This window comes from Stegodyphus dumicola, chromosome 10 (assembly GCF_044657685.1).
Source record: "Stegodyphus dumicola isolate Sdum_Otavi_A_Nest chromosome 10, ASM4465768v1".
In the NCBI taxonomy this organism is placed as follows: domain Eukaryota; kingdom Metazoa; phylum Arthropoda; class Arachnida; order Araneae; family Eresidae; genus Stegodyphus; species Stegodyphus dumicola.
The window spans coordinates 157,671,590-157,687,868 of record NC_140777.1 but is presented as its reverse complement, the minus strand read 5'-3'; positions in this window follow the sequence as shown (position 1 = coordinate 157,687,868).

Here is a 16,279-nt window from a genome sequence, read left to right as displayed (position 1 = left end):
TCTTTTAGGTCATCCTTAAGCTACTCCTACCTGATAATGTTACTAACTTACTATAAAGGTAAAAGACTTAATATGCACTTCACAAACACTTTCAATAAATTTCCAACGTCAATCTAGTTACCATCTAATATTACGGACGCATTGATAACTTTAAAGCTCAAGACAGGCTGGAATTAATAATATGAATTCAAGAATGTTAAAAGCAAACTTTTCAGTTTAAGCAATGTAACTGATTGATTAAGATCACTATGCAATAATAGTTCTTCCGCCACCCACCAAAACTTGACTGAATGGCGCCTTCCTGAAACTAAAACGAATAGCTGCAGAAAACATTTCTAAGAATTTCGCCCTACTTTATCGTAAAAACAAGCCAGTTCCTATTAAAACGCCCCCCACAAAATTCTCCGCTGCCGATAAGCTTCTCATGCTTTTTTCATATTTTTTTAGTAATAAATTACGTACCTAATTAGTAACACGGTGCTCAGTCCCACAAAAAAGAATTGACTGCATGATATTTTCTGCTTTTGTCTATATACATTGCAAAAGTAAACAATTCATCTTCATGACGGGGGAATTTTCCTTACTGTTTTCGGTTCCGAGAGACGCCACTGAAGTCATTTTCTCACTTTATCGATTGGAAAAGTGAAACATTTTTGTTTTCGTTTGGAGAGCATTTGGAGGAGAAAAGACTATAGAAAGACTATAGCAATATGATTTTCAAAAATTCTTTTAACAGCACAATTAGTAAATTCTAATATAAGCTCAGTTGTTTGATCTGAAAATATCAAACCAATATTCTGCTGTTTCAATCTACGTACTTTATGTCTGGTGTGGTTATAGTAACGGCTACTCCATTCTGTACTGAATGTAAATAGTTCACGATTTTTTCCTCAAAATATATAATGTTTTGTTCCCAGTAAATCTTCCTTCTTTGTTGAGAACATCTAACGGAAATATTTCGTGTTTATTCTCCTTTATAATGACCCGCCGAGATAATCGTAGATACTCCGAATGAAGTCATGAAGCCGAACTTTCTTACTCAACAAACAACATATTTTATTGATATAACAAAAGGATTTAACGATAAGAGATTAATTACAATTACTGTGAATTACAATTGCGGTGAGCAGCGCTCACTTCTACCTCCGTTCCTGGTAACACCTGCTCTGTCTTATTTTGAATCACCAAACGTTCTTTTCTTTCTGATGCTGCCATTCCGTACAACACAACTTTTCCTGTATTCATAACTGCCGATCTTACTTTCCCTATCCACGTACTAAAAAATTCATTGGTATAAATCAGGACTTGCAGAGAGCCAAATTATCAAGACTGACCAATCCACTAATCTGGGATTGGATTGGATTATTTAATTATGGCAAAGCACACGATGGCTATCTGCCTAAAGGAAGGAATGCCTTCGTGGAGGCCTTTCTAAGGGAAAATGGCTCGTATACACGTTATACATGGGGAAAACCACGAAAACGCCTGTGCAGCCAGGTGTTCGCGGGATTCGAACCTCGGACCGAACTACCAGTGTTCAGCGTCTTTACCGCTCGGCGGATGGTGGGCCCCACTAACCAGGGAAAGTATTATTCAGAGAGCGGCGCATACGGCGACTACAGTAGCAATGTGTCGAAAATTTAATTCTGGGGAGGGTACAGTCACCATAAAAAAAAAAAAATTCAAAATTATCGCAGTGCAATTTTTTTAATTATAATTTTGTCACTAAAAATATAATTTAATCTACAAGTCATATACCTGTAATTATATCAATTTATTTACAGTATAACATTCATTCAGTTTCATTTGTATTAATTATTATGCTAATTATGATGAAAATTTAATTAAATACCCCTCAACAACGCAAAAATACTTACGTTGCTTTATCAGGCCAAAGAAGTCTCTAAAACATTTTTTTTTAATTTACACCAAATCATATATTGATGTTAATTCAGCGAGTTATTTTAAGAAGGTTAAAAACTTTTTATAAATACATTTTTTATGTACGCCTTAAACCTAATCCTCCATTTAAACGCACTTCACATGAACTATTTCGAAAATGTTTTTTAGACATTTTAGTCTAGAAAATTATCTTCCTGCAGTTTAAGTGTTAACGGTTAATGTTGTTAAGATTTTCAAAAGTTTCTAAATATTAGGAAAACACTTTATTGTAGGTCTTTACAGCTCCTATTGCAGATAAACTATTTTGTTCTTGAAGCAATTTTCTTTGTCAAAGCTGTTATTCAGCATTTGATATACCAATATAACATTTAAAAGTCTTTCAAGTTTTCTTTCCTAGTTAGACTGAAGACTGAATATATTCTTTTTGGAGAATTAATTTCGTATTTCTTTATATTTTCTAAAATTTTCTTGTCTGCAATAACACACCCTCCACAAATAGATTAAAAATTGATATTCGAAAAAAAGATTCGATAGATTCATGTATAGCATTAAACCGACATGCTTGCTTGTCAGTAGCGGAAGAGAAATTTCGAATTCTACGTTTACTTGCTTGAAGTGTTATATCCCATTTCAGTGCAATCGCTAAATACCTTTCAGTACCCGTGACAAATAATCAAACAAAATAATAGATGTATATGACGAATTATATTCATGAAATTGACAAAAAAATGCAAGTGGATAATCTGAGGACAAAAAATATGCGGCTAGTGCAATTTCACGTTATTTTGGCATTTTCTCCATAAAATTCATCAAAGAAGTCATTCTCATCCTCTCCATAAACCAATGCTCAGTGTTCTACATTATAATTCGAAATTCATTTTCTCGATTTACTATTCACCGCGCAGTACTTACTCTTTAACAGTAAGTAGTAGGGAGACACTTATTCTTTAGCAGGTAGGTGACCAATCAGCGCTCGTAGCAGGAAATAGATCTAAATGATCGGCAAAAGAAGGTAATAGTTTTGATCCTATGATCAGTGGCGGATTGGTCTAAGAGATCTGGCCTGGCAGGAAACAATATGCCGGCCTTAAGGCCCCATATGAAATGTTATTATACATTTAAGTTATCATTATGATCATCATCATAAAAATAACTTTATAAAATAAAGAAAAATCTGAAAGCTTTCAGATTTTATATTATGCCCACAGAGGCTTTTTTTTTTTTTTTTTTTTAAATGTTTTGTGTAACTTTATTTATTACATCATGTTCTTCGCACCTAAACTATAAGATTCATTTCAACAGCAATATCACAAAATATATAAAAGAGCATATCTTTAGAATTTCCGATACATATAGTAGCCTCGCGTGCTGGAGATAAAACTGTTTCTATTTCCCGTGCAGTGTTGCCATTTCTCGCTTTGAAATAGTTGAGTTTCTTAATCAAAAACTCATAAATGGTTTACAAAATATGAAATAGATAATAAAACAATTTCCAAATTTGGGCTTCCAGATGCCCATATTCTATGGAAGATTACGTTATTCAAATTTTGATGGCTCTAAGTATCGTTGTTTTATCACAATGCGAGAAATATACATACATTTATGCAGATTCTTCATTATTTAGTTTCTTTAAATATAATACAGGACGATAATATTTGGTGGCAACAATTTAAAAAGTGATTCGCAGTTTATAGTCAATCAACGCAAAATGGCAAAACGAAATTAATAACCCTTCTGGGCAAATTGACCCTTTGGGCTAAAAATATACCTTTGCAGAAAAGTAATATATGTGTGTGTGCATAGAAATAAACTACAAACAATAAAATAACAGTGACAAATAATTATATAAAAAAAACAGCGGTTGATTCATAATCAGCCATTTATATATTTTTTTTTATTCTAGGCCGCCTGGGCAAATATTTTCTCCATCAATATCTTCAATTTTTGCTTTAGCTGTTTATCAATAGCAATGATTCTAAATTAGCTTGCTTCATTGTACCCAATCTACATTTTACAATTTTTAATTTTGAAAAAGCCCTTTCGCTTTCAACTAGCGTTATAGATAGGGGGGTACAAACTTATAAGCAAAGGCATTGGCGTTTGCGTTGCTATATAAATTATAATTCAAGAGTAATTTATATACACACAAAACACAATTTTTGCAAAAATTGCATTTAGCTTTGGATGAATGCTCATTAATAGATAGAGCACTCTCTCCTTCTGACTTGGTATCAGATTCAAAATAATGATTTTCAATTTAAGTTTTTAATACTTCCTGTTTACTTACTAGGTCCTGAGTGCCCCAATAGTATAGATAAACATTCGAAAGAGTTCGGCGACAATGTCTTCGAAAAGTTTTGGGGATCGAGAAGAGATATGAATTCATACAACTCCCTGTGTACTCTAAACCTACTTTGCATGGATGAAATGATGTTATCTATTATAAAATTAAAGACAGTAACTTCGAATTGTTTGAGAAGGCAATTGAAATTATAGTCGAACGATTCTTTGTCGTTCATTTGCTTCACTTTTCAACATCTTCTAGCAGATAGTTCTACTTCCACAATTATTTTATAACCCAGTCTTTCTAGTTTATTACTGGAATCCATTGCAAACGATTTTCATGCGTTAAATATTAAATCAAGGTTTCTAGAAATGACTTTTAATAGCTTGTAGCCTCCCTAATCATAATATATGCTAAGATGTTGTAGAGCTATTAGGTTATTTTGAAGAAGAAGACATGAAAATTAAGCAATACCCTCGCCGGGACTCGAGCCTGGCCCTCTCGAATACGCGTCGAGTATGCCAACCGTTACACCACAAAGGCATACAGAAAAGAACGAGAAAATTCCCTTTAAAGGGCGACTGAGGATAAGGGGACTTAATTGCCAAATCGTGATGATTTCAATGTATTAAGCCAGTAACGAAATATTTGCAGACTAAATTATTAGATTACATTTTCAGGTATTTCTCCCTCCTTTCTGCTTGCCTTCGTGATGTAACGGTTAGTACACTCGACGCCTATTCGAGAGGTCCAGGGTCGAGTCCCGGAAAAGCATTGTTCATTTTTTATGTCTTCATTCTCAACATCCACCATTATAGTTCAGGCGGCACTGTAGAGACATTAGGTTATTTTGAAGCAGAAGACATAAAAAATGAACAATGCTTTTCCGGGACTCAAACCTGGACCTCTCGAATAGGCGTCGAGTGTACTAACCGTTACATCACGAAGGCAAGCAGAAAGGAGAGAGAAATACCTGAAAATGTAATCTAATAATTTAGTCTGCAAATATTTCGTTACTGGCTTAGTACATTGAAATATTTTTAAATATACGCGAGGAAACAAAATTATTCTAAAAGTTGATATTTTGTCCAGAACAGATTTTGCCATTTGTCTTATCTGGGCATTTTGTATATTACAGGAAGCAATGGTTTTGAGAACAAGTATTAATTCTATCAATCTCTCATTCCTCCATTAACAAAAAATACTTTCGGTAGAGCTGTCGGAATAAAGTAAACAAATGACGCAGAATAATCTCTTTGTCTCTTTAATAGACCTCTAACAATACCAAATAAAACTTCTTATGAGAAGGTGGCAGGAACTCAGGTGTCAAGTTCTGCAAAGGAAGATATCCTGAAAGTGGTAACTCCAATAATAGCTGTTCTTCAGGGGACTTTTGAAAATGCGTTAAAACAGCAGTCTGAGTATTTTGAAAGAATCTTATCAGGTCTGGACCAACAATATGAAACCATGTTTAATAAATTGCAAAAGAAGCTCCATACAAAGCAGATTGAGATATCAGAATGTACCAGGGACAAGTATATCGGGAAACGAGTTGTTGAACGCGATAGTTTGCTGGACTTGGATGCGTGAATTACGGAAGTAGAACTTGTTCGAAGCAAGGGTAAGAAGCCTTATTTTAAAGCAGAGTCTTTACCATGGAAAGCTTGCATTCAAAGCAAGCACGAACTATCAAAACCTAAAAAATCAGACCAAGGTTAAAGACTGTGATTATATTTACTGAATGGAATTTTTTTCTTCTTTTCCCCCTTACTCTTTTTTAGCTTCCTTTTCTCATCCAGTTCAATGGGCTAATTATTTGCTTTTGGAACTCAAGAAGCATCTCCAACAAAAGAAATTTTGTCATCAGCACGAAATAATTTTTTGTGATGTTTTAGTTATCCAGGAGACCTGGCTTTCCAACTCAGCTGATTTTTATTTGCCCGATAAAGTAATTTTTCAAAAAGACAGAATATGTTCTTATCACGTCGGTGGGATGACAATAGCCATCAGGAAAGAATGGGCAAGCTTATTGGTAAAAGACAGCAGTTATGAAATAGCAGGAGAAATAATGAGGGTAGATTTCCAAGCAAATGAATCCGATCTTTAGGTTCAGTGATTAGCCGATTCCTAATGGCCAGTTTAGTGTGTAGGAGTAGGATAAAGTATTGGATACGCTGCCTGAGAAGTTCATGACTCAACTGTCATAACCCGGCTTGAAGCTCGAGCAGGGGTAGACTGCCATTGGAGTGGTGTAACAACAACAACCTTTGTGTCCTAAATACTGGAAGACTTTTCCACGTAAGCATTGGAGGAATTGAATCTGTATCGACATAGCTTTATGCTCAGCCAAGCTCTATGGACAATTGAAATGGAAAGTTTCTTCTGATCTCTTTAGCAGCAACCACTACCCATTAAAAAATTAGCTTTACAAGTGATAGTAATGTCTCAGTTGTTGCTAATAAGAGAATAGTTGCACACTATTCTCTGCAACTGGAAGAAGTTCATTATGGAAAGCAGTAATAGTATCAGTTCTTTGCACCCAGAAGAAAGAAACTTAGATAATATTAACCGAATTTTGAGCACCTCGAAAAGATAGAATCTTACAAAAATAGTGATTCAACGTAGTAACAGTCCTTGGTGGGACACAGAATACAATTATATTCTAGACCAGAAAAGGAAATGCCTTAGACTTGCAAAAGTTCACCTTTCAACAGGATACTGGATTTCTTACAAGAAATGTAATGCTTATCTTAAAAGGATAATTAAAATTAAGAAAAGACTATATTGGAAAAGAATTTGTATACATGCCAGTAAAAATGGTAATTTATTTAGGATAGTAAGAAACATTTAAAATAACAATGAAAGATCCGTGTTCCGAACAACATCTTAAAGGACGGCCACACTTAGTCTGCAGAAGAGCAGAGAGAAATGTTCGCTAAGCATTAAGCCAGATCCACTATTCTGAAATTCATTCCCCTGCACATTAGTGGAGAAGAGAATTGCAGCATTAATAATTCCTTTTCAGGTTCAGAACTCGATAAAGCCATCAAGAGTCTTTGTAACTCTGCACCGAGGCAAGATGATCTCATAAGATCTGCTATTACAGTATTAGCTGATGATTGCAAGCGTGTGCTCCTTGAGGCCTGCAACGAGTCATGAACCTCGGGACTGATTCCTAAGAATTGGAAAGAAGCTATTATCATTTCGTTTTTAAAACCTGGAAATGACAGCGTGATGGTTTCAAATTAAAGGCCTATCTCTTTAACGCAAATTCTAGCCAAGGTGATGGAAAGGAATGGTTCTTAATACACTGGTTATCATAAATTAAGGAAAAACCACAAAAACAGCGATAACTCCCTCAAAAATAAACCAAACCGTGTAAAATCTGAATATGCTTCCAAGTAAGAGTAGCTGAGTAAAACTGCAATATGTAAATTAGTGGCGCTGCACTCGGAATACGTCATCTGCGAGGAGAATAAATGTCCATGTTTGAGAGCAAGCCCACATATTTCACTGTGATAGTGACATCAGAAATCTGAGATAGCCAATTCGTAACAATGACCTCCAGGCATCAGTTGCCTGCAGAACTACGATGGAAAGGCATTGGGAGACTAGAGGCAAGATAAAGTCAAAGAGAAGTGGCCAAATGTGAGTCCTTCTGTGGTTCATAGACTTTGAGCGTGATTTCAAACCACAGATTCGGCATCTAGGAAATTAAGCCAAGGACGGCCAACTACTACGACGAGCGCCGATGACCGATATTTGACATTATGTGCACGCAGGAATAGAACCGCTACTCCGACTCTTCTTAGATCCTCCCTTGCTGCAGCCACTGGAAGGTTGGTGTCAACATCAACTGTGAGTAGAAGGCTTCACGAAGGTGGTCTGTATGCGAGACGACCAGCCATTTGCGTGCCGCTCACGTCACGCCATAGGAGGAACCATTTGCAGTAGGCACGACAACATGTCCACTGGATGCCTGATCAGTGGAGGGGTGTTCTCTTTACGGATGAGTCCAGATTTAGTCTAGAAAGCGATAGTAGGCGTTATTTGATATGGAGAGAACCTGGAACCCGTTATCATCTGTCAAACATCCGTTAAAGAGATGCATACGGAACAGGAAGTGTCTGTGTTTGGGGTGGCATCTCTTTGGGTAGACGCATAGATCTCCATATCTTTCCAACGGAAACCGTGAATGCCCCGGTTTATAGAGATGACATCCTTGATGCTTATGTGCGCCCATGTGTCGGGGCAATAGGTGATGCTTTCCTGTTACAGGACGATAACGCAAAACCACATAGGGCTTGCATCGTAGATGATTTTTTTCAACAGGAAACAATTATGCGCATGGAGTGGCCAGATCGATCCCCGGACTTGAATCCTATCGCGCACGTTTGGGATGCTAAATGCTGTTATCACATCTATAGACGCGCGCGCTTACCCGGAACAATTCCGAGAAACGAGATTCTAGTAGCACGGTTTTAAGCGGCAGGCTTCCGAGAAATGTTTCGTCTAGCTAGGAGGAACGTGTCCCGGCTACGAGCAACATTTTAAAACTTTTCCCAAAATGTTCCGGCTGGAGACGTGTTCCTCGAACGTTCAACCAATCAGACGAAAGGTCAGCTTCTGAAGGATCACGGGTAACTTTCAATATGGCGATGGCTCTTACTGTGAAGTGATGGACGGTGGAAATAGAGGCCGATTTAATTATTGCTGTTTTGTTGTAATACAACTGTCTGAGTCATTTTTTAAATGTGTATATATTCATTAAATATATAATCGTGGAAATTTCAGAGTTGACAGTATTTTACGACGTTCTTGCATTTCGGATTTGTTTACAAATTGTTCGTAGCCAAAAGTTCGCCAAATTTGTCGTATTTCGTGCTGATCGTGTATTACAACTCTGTTATATAATAGAATTTTATTTCTTAAATTTAAGTTGAATAATTTTTTAAAATCCGTTTGTATATGCGCGGCTTTTCTCCTAATTACTTATCTTTTAAATTGTTAACTGCATAATCAGTGACACATTTTAAACAGCATAAAAGATGCATAAAAAAGAAAAGCATAGCTTATGTAATAATGAGAATACTCATTAAATTTGTCTATTATTTTCATGTTATTAATGAAATACTTTTTGGATTATAAATACATTAGAAACTATACTTTTATTGTAAATGCTACATATTGAAACATTGAAAATTTATGGATTTATTATTATGCATGATGAAAAACATTTGTATATACATTCATTAATATAAATCTTATTCATTACATTAATACTAATAAATATATATTAACAACTTCTAAAATATCGCATCTATCTATCTGTATGTAAATATATGACTTATTAGATGTGTATATATATATGTATGTACGAATAAAAAATGAACATTGCCAAGAAGTTTATTTGAAGTTACTTTTAATTCAGATAACGATTATGTAATTGGCAGCAACTATAGTTATCAGTTCTTTGCAAATTATTATGGGTATGTAATAATCAGTTGAAAAATAATTGATGAGTATTTGAGTACTAAAGAGTGTACACATTTTGTTATTGGGTTAATTCATAATTATATCATACGTATGATCTACGTAATAAAAACATGACTAATAAATAATAAGAAATGTAACAGCTGTGCATTTATAACATTTGATTACTTAAAACAGCGCACAACTGATTATCACCTTCATGTCTGTTTACATAATGAATTGCACTTTCTAATTAAGTGCACGAGCCTACTAGTGGCCGAAGCGTCGTTGAACACTGGTAGTTCTGTCTCAGGTTAGAATGCCGCGAACGGGCTGGCTACATGACGTTTCCTTGGTTTGCCCCATTTGTAACTGGTATACGAGCCAGTTTTAAAAAATCTTCTACAAAGGGATCCCTCCTGTTGTTATCCCCTGAGGTTTTGCGGTAATCACATAAAACTAACTGAGCCCACCAGCGGCCGAGCGGTAAAGTCGCTGAACACTGATAGTTCGGTCGGAGGTTCGAATCCCGCGAACGGGCTGGCTGCATGGACGCTTTCGTGGTTTTCCCCATGTGTAACGTGTATAAGAGCAAGTTTCCCTTAGAAAGTCCTCCCCGAAGGCATCCCTTCACTTAGGCAGATAGCCCTAGTGTGCTTTGCTGCAATCTCAATAAACCAAACCATAAAACAAACTCATGATGTGAACACCTAATTTCGACGAGTTGGTATAATTAATGTGTTTTAAGTATATTACCGAGTGTTCTATGGGACAGTAAACAACTCGCACATGTTTGATTGCTCATGTATTCATATGCTTTATTTGATCTTCATTTTGCTGAATAGTATCTGCTGGCTGTGAGGAGGTAAATATCAGCCATATAGATCTTTGTCATTTGAATGGACAAAACAGTAATTATGAGCCATAAAGTTAGTCAGAAAATGCTTTCACCAGGTCACAAATTTTCCAGTGAGCCATCAAATTTTCATTGAAATGCAGACAACAGAAAATACACATAAGCGATGTGTGATAAATAGACTTATCCAGCACATGTTTTTAAACTATTCTTAGTGTATACAGAATTTGGCTATTACTGATGTAATTGATTGCTATAACCAGAAATGTGTTTATCTGTTACATGAAGTGCAAGAGTGGAGATCAAAGTGATTAACTTGATAGCAATCACCTTTCTATTATCTTCCATTACTAACAATAAAGCTTAACGAAAAGCGTGTGAGCGATACAAAACAACACGAAGAAGCGAATGCCACTTAAAAGGAAACGTCACTTTCGCCAATCTGAGCGATAACTGATTCTTGTTTGGCTTTCAGCCTGTTTGCCAAGTGAAGATGGTAACCCTATTTCGCCAAAGGCCGTTTCTCAGAACTGTTGCTACAAACGTTTTGTCCCGGCAACAAACAGCTAATGCGATAACGCTTTTAGAGAGACGTCTAGCTGCTCTCAATCCGCTCCCTCAGACCCTTGCCGCACTTGCAACTGCTTTGCAAGAGTTTTGTTACGTGTATGCGGAGTTCGTTTGCAAACTGACACCTTCGATTTGTTCATTTTATACATGTGCTAATTTCTATACTACCATAATTGTCTGGTAATTTATTTTTATGTTATTTGATAGCTTACTATGTGTTGTATATTGTGGGTAAGTTTCATAAAATTCTGCATGTAATTTTTTCAATAATCGTGATTTTTCCTTAATTTATGATAACCAGTGTAGCCTTCTTCTGAGGATTCAGCAAAGTAAACGGCTTTCAGGAATGCATTATGGCTTTATTCCGAATAGGAGCTGTTTGGTTTTGCTTAACCCTTTCCGGCACGTTAACTTTTAAAGTCAGAGTTTTGATGAAAAAAAAAAAGTAGGCAGTCTAATTAGGCCTAGAGGAGTACACAAGTAAAATTTGTGAAGATAGCACTTATCGTAGAGCTTCGAATAGAGTTCTGAAACGAGCATTGTTGTCAATGAACTGACCGATGAGATGCGAAGAAACAAAGAATACAGACTCTCGGTTGTCCTAGATTATCGGTGAGCACGGTTTCTGGGTACACCTAGGGTTCGCCGTTTGATTTTAGGCAAGATTTCAAGTTAAAAATTTAAAACTAATATAGAATAAGGAGATTAGCATACATCCAAAAAAATAAATAACAGAAATTTCTTTTCAAACAATTCCTTTTATACCCTAAAAAAATCTGGAAGATTTTGAAAAATGAGGGTCTTAAAAAACTAAACATGGCTAAAATATATGGATTGGTTTGTGTTGAGCTGCCATCTACTATAAATAAAGAAGGTTCAGAGTAACCTATAGTAACCTATAAATCCTTTTTCACTCAATTTTTCTGTGTGTACAGAAGGAAATTTTTAGGTGTGTCCAGATCGGACACACTGTGCCGCAAAGGGTTAACAAAGCTTGCATCTTGCATCACAGGAAGCAAAGAAAATTGTTCAACTGGTGGCCCTTGATCTCAAAGCCGCATTTGATTCAGTATGGCATGATGGCCTGATCTACAAAATCATGTAATTTTGCGTTAAAGGGAATAGCATCCTATGAATTGCAGACTTCTTAAACCAGAAAACAATCCAAGTAAAGAGGAGAAGGGTACTTTCAAGAAGCTACGAATTAACCAGCGGGGTCCCCCAAGGCTGCATTTTGAACCCAATTCTCTTCACCACTTTCATGCATGACATCTATGAGATTGTACCGACTGATGTTCGATTGTTACGTGTATGCGGACGACATCTTTCTGTATAGTGCAGATGTAGCCTAAGGTAGGTAGTTAGCAATTTGCAGCGAGCGCTGTTTAAAGTGCATAGGTGGACTAATGAGTGGAACATACGTATTTCTCCAGAGAAAAGTAAATTGATTATTTTTGGTGGGACAAACAGCAGCGAAGAGAATCTTCTGAAGCTTAACGGTTTTAGCGTTCCTATGGAAGATTATGTTAAAATATTAGGAATATGATTCGAAGGTAAACTGAGTTGGAACGTCCATGTAAATAAAATTGTTCCGAAACTGGAAAGAATGCTGAATGCATGTAAATTCATCGCGAGACCTTAGTAGGGTGTAAGTAAAGTGGATATAGTTAACATAGCAAATGCTACTATAAGGGAGGAAGACTAGAATACGGTAGTTCTCTCTTCATGTTTACCTCTCAACGTAACAAGAAAAAAATTTCAAATTGTCTATAATCGTGCTTTAAGGGTGGCCATCAGGGCGCCTATCACACCCCTCTTCTGTTGTTGTATGTCGAAGCAGGGGTTTTCACTTTAGATACGAGAAGATTCATCGCTGCTATTAAATCCTTGATAAAGAATATTGCTTTTTCAGAAGCCTCTCCTATCGTGGATAGTTTGAAAAATTGGCTGCAAAGTTGTAAGTATAGGTGGGGAACGATACGCAAACCTGTTAGCCAATGTGTTAAAGACAAGCTTAGTAATTTTTATCTAGAGTTTAATAATTATATTAATTATATTACTCTTATAGATAGATTTCTCTGAAGATGTAAAGTCCCATTTTAAAATGAATGAGTACGAGTTTCAGAACAAAAATCTATTATAAGCGAAGATACAGCAATATTTCCGTATCATGATTAATGATTATGTGAATCAAGGATATAAATGTGAATCAAGAATATAACGCTTCCAAGTCTCATACAGGAGTTGGTATTGCGGCTGTAGGCAGTATGCGGTGATAGTCAGCCAATGCATTGATCACAGAATCTCAATCACCTCTGCTAAGGCTTGGGCCCTCTGTAAGCTTCTCGAGAACCTGAATCCTGATGAAAAGGTTGCTATTCTTACGGATAGGAAGTCAGTAGTCAGCGCTATGAGTAGTGTTCATAGGTGATCCAACTCTCATTCGTAAGCTCTTTGAGCGGAAAAAACTCTTCCATCACCTCACTGTCACCTGGGTTCATAGCCATAAAATATAGGGTTCATTGAAAGAGCGGATAAAAAGGCGAGAAGGAGAAATATGAATAACTACGGGGGGAATATTTCAGCAGAAGATGCGTACAGTTTCATCGCAAAGGCTATTAAGGATGAGCAAGTCGACTGCTGAAGTACTTCCTATACCAGCCGCAGATTTAGCTATTGTAATGTTTACAAAGAGTGGAGTAAAGGTTTAAGCATTGATTTTTTTAGAAGAATGGAAGTAATAATTAGCAAAATAAAGATTGCAACTATTGGATACGAACCAACTACTGGACAGACATTGTAGAGAGAATTTGCCATTCTGTGATTTATGCTATGTGATAGACAGTGCAAAGCATGCAATTATTCACTGCAGAAAATATCACAGCGGTAGAAACAATATGCTCAAGAAGATGAAACTTGGTAATATTGATCTCTTAGCTGATCTTTTGAACCACTGTAACGGAAAATCCTGATTAAAATAATCCAAATAAAATTTCCCGAGTAACTTTGTCATTAAATACATTCTAAAGGATTCATAAGTATTCTTAGTGTAAGGAAGTTTTGGACTGACGTTCCCCCCGAAACGGAGGAAATGCGTCCTCGCGATTTAATTTGTAAATAATATTGTATTTGAGTCGGAGCGTAAGGTGCTAAAGGGAAGTCGAGCTTCAAGAGTAAAAGAAGAAAGCTTATTTTTAATAGGAAAACGGACACATCACGTAAGCACATTTTATTCACGCTTAACATTTTTGGAGATAACGAATTCCTGAAACAAATCGAGCAAGGGAGGATTTACATACAGTACTCATATTTTAAATGAAGTTGGTTGGCACGTGATACGAATGGAAAACTCTGAATCCACTTCGATTTGAATAACGCGACTTATAAAACCAGTTTTCAATAATTCTATAAGTAAAAAGAACTATGAGTGACGCTACATAACAAACTTCTTCAGTGTTGATATATCTGCCCTCAGTGGCTAACTCCGCGAGATGGCAAGGGTTCTGTTTGCGACGACTAAACGGGCTCAAAACATTTTTTGGAAGATTTTACATGAAAATCTGATAGAATTCAGAAAGGCAAGTAGTCCTCAAATACTTTGCGATAGCTAACCACCCATAACTTCTGATATAATACTATTATTATATTTAATTCCGGCTATAAATTAATATCTTTTAAAGCGAATTTTATATCCATAAATTCTTTACTGCTCGGTACAGTCGCTAAAGAATAATTGCACAGCTGTAAATCCAATCACGTAATGGAAGATTTTTTTTATCCAGTCTGTCATCAGTTGTTTGAGCTTGAGTCATATACTACTGAATATAAAAATCTATTACTATGCAATTATTTGAGCTCAGAATATGGAAATAAGGCAAACAAACACCAGTGGCGTAGCTGGAGGGGAGAGCAAGAGAGATATCTGCCCGAGAGCAGCATCCATTTTGGCAAACACGAAGAGCGCGAAATATTCAGTTGTTCCCAGGTGCTGAAAAACCTAGCTAAGCCTCATGCAAACACAATATCATGTTCGATTCATGCACACATCCGAGTTAAAAATAACGTTTCTGTCTGAAAATGATCAGATGATGCCAGTCATGCCTTTAAGACATCATTTATATGACATTAAGTTATGATAAAAAAATGGCTGATAGATTCAATGTGCCTCCAACACAGTTGGACATTTACAGAAAAAAGAACATTAAAAATGTGATCAAGAATCTGAAATCGCTTTTAAAGCATGATATCAATTAATTTTCTAAGTGATCACAGCTTATCATCTATGGGTAAATGCTGCATTTGAAAACCGTTATTTGCTATTGCTGGCACAAAGAAATAACCAAGCAACTCTAGGCAGTTGGCTTGGAACCTTTCAGTAGTCGCTTATACTCAAACAGATCTTCTTAGAGAAGACTTCGCAAGCATAATTTTCACACAAAAAGGCTATTGTGATGCGTCTCACTTCCTGCATTAACAAAGAACAGCAATTTTAAGATTGTATCTTCGTCATCAACTCAACCAAATGATTGGCCCACGGCCGAATCTGCGTTCACTTTATATAGTGACTATGGACATATCTTCATCCAGACAGAGTTTGAAACACGCAATTTTCCAGTCCACAGAAGATGCTTTTTCTATGCTGTTTGATTTTCAAAGGAATCACGAGAAACAGATACACTAAGCTTTATATCCATGACAAAGGTTCTGTAACCGAGAAGGGTTAGATAGATGATGCTATGCGTCCATCATGTAAGGGCGTTGTAGGCTTCATTGTGAAGCAGGTTAGACCTGCGTTTCTTTGAAGAACGGGATTTAATTTTACAGGCCATAATTGATTCTTTTCTGCTACAGATCACATACCCTGTCAATAGCCGCCCATCTGGAATAGTGATTAGAGACGTTGACTACCGTACCGATGGCCCCAGGTTCGAATCCCTGAGAAGGCATAGGTGGCCATAAGTGTATAGTGTCTGTTAGGCAAGGACACACTCAAAATAAAAGCTGAGTTGAAAGGTCTTCTCGAGAGACTAGTGACAAGGAAAGATGGGTGACAGACTTTCGGACCGCTTCTGCCTCAAAACTGGAGCGGAACTGCACAGAGGGGCGGAACTATATGACCAATGCTGATTTCTGCTGTCCACCTCTATCTGTACCCTGTTAAATATTTTTAAAAACAGAGGGCTCAACTTCCCCCC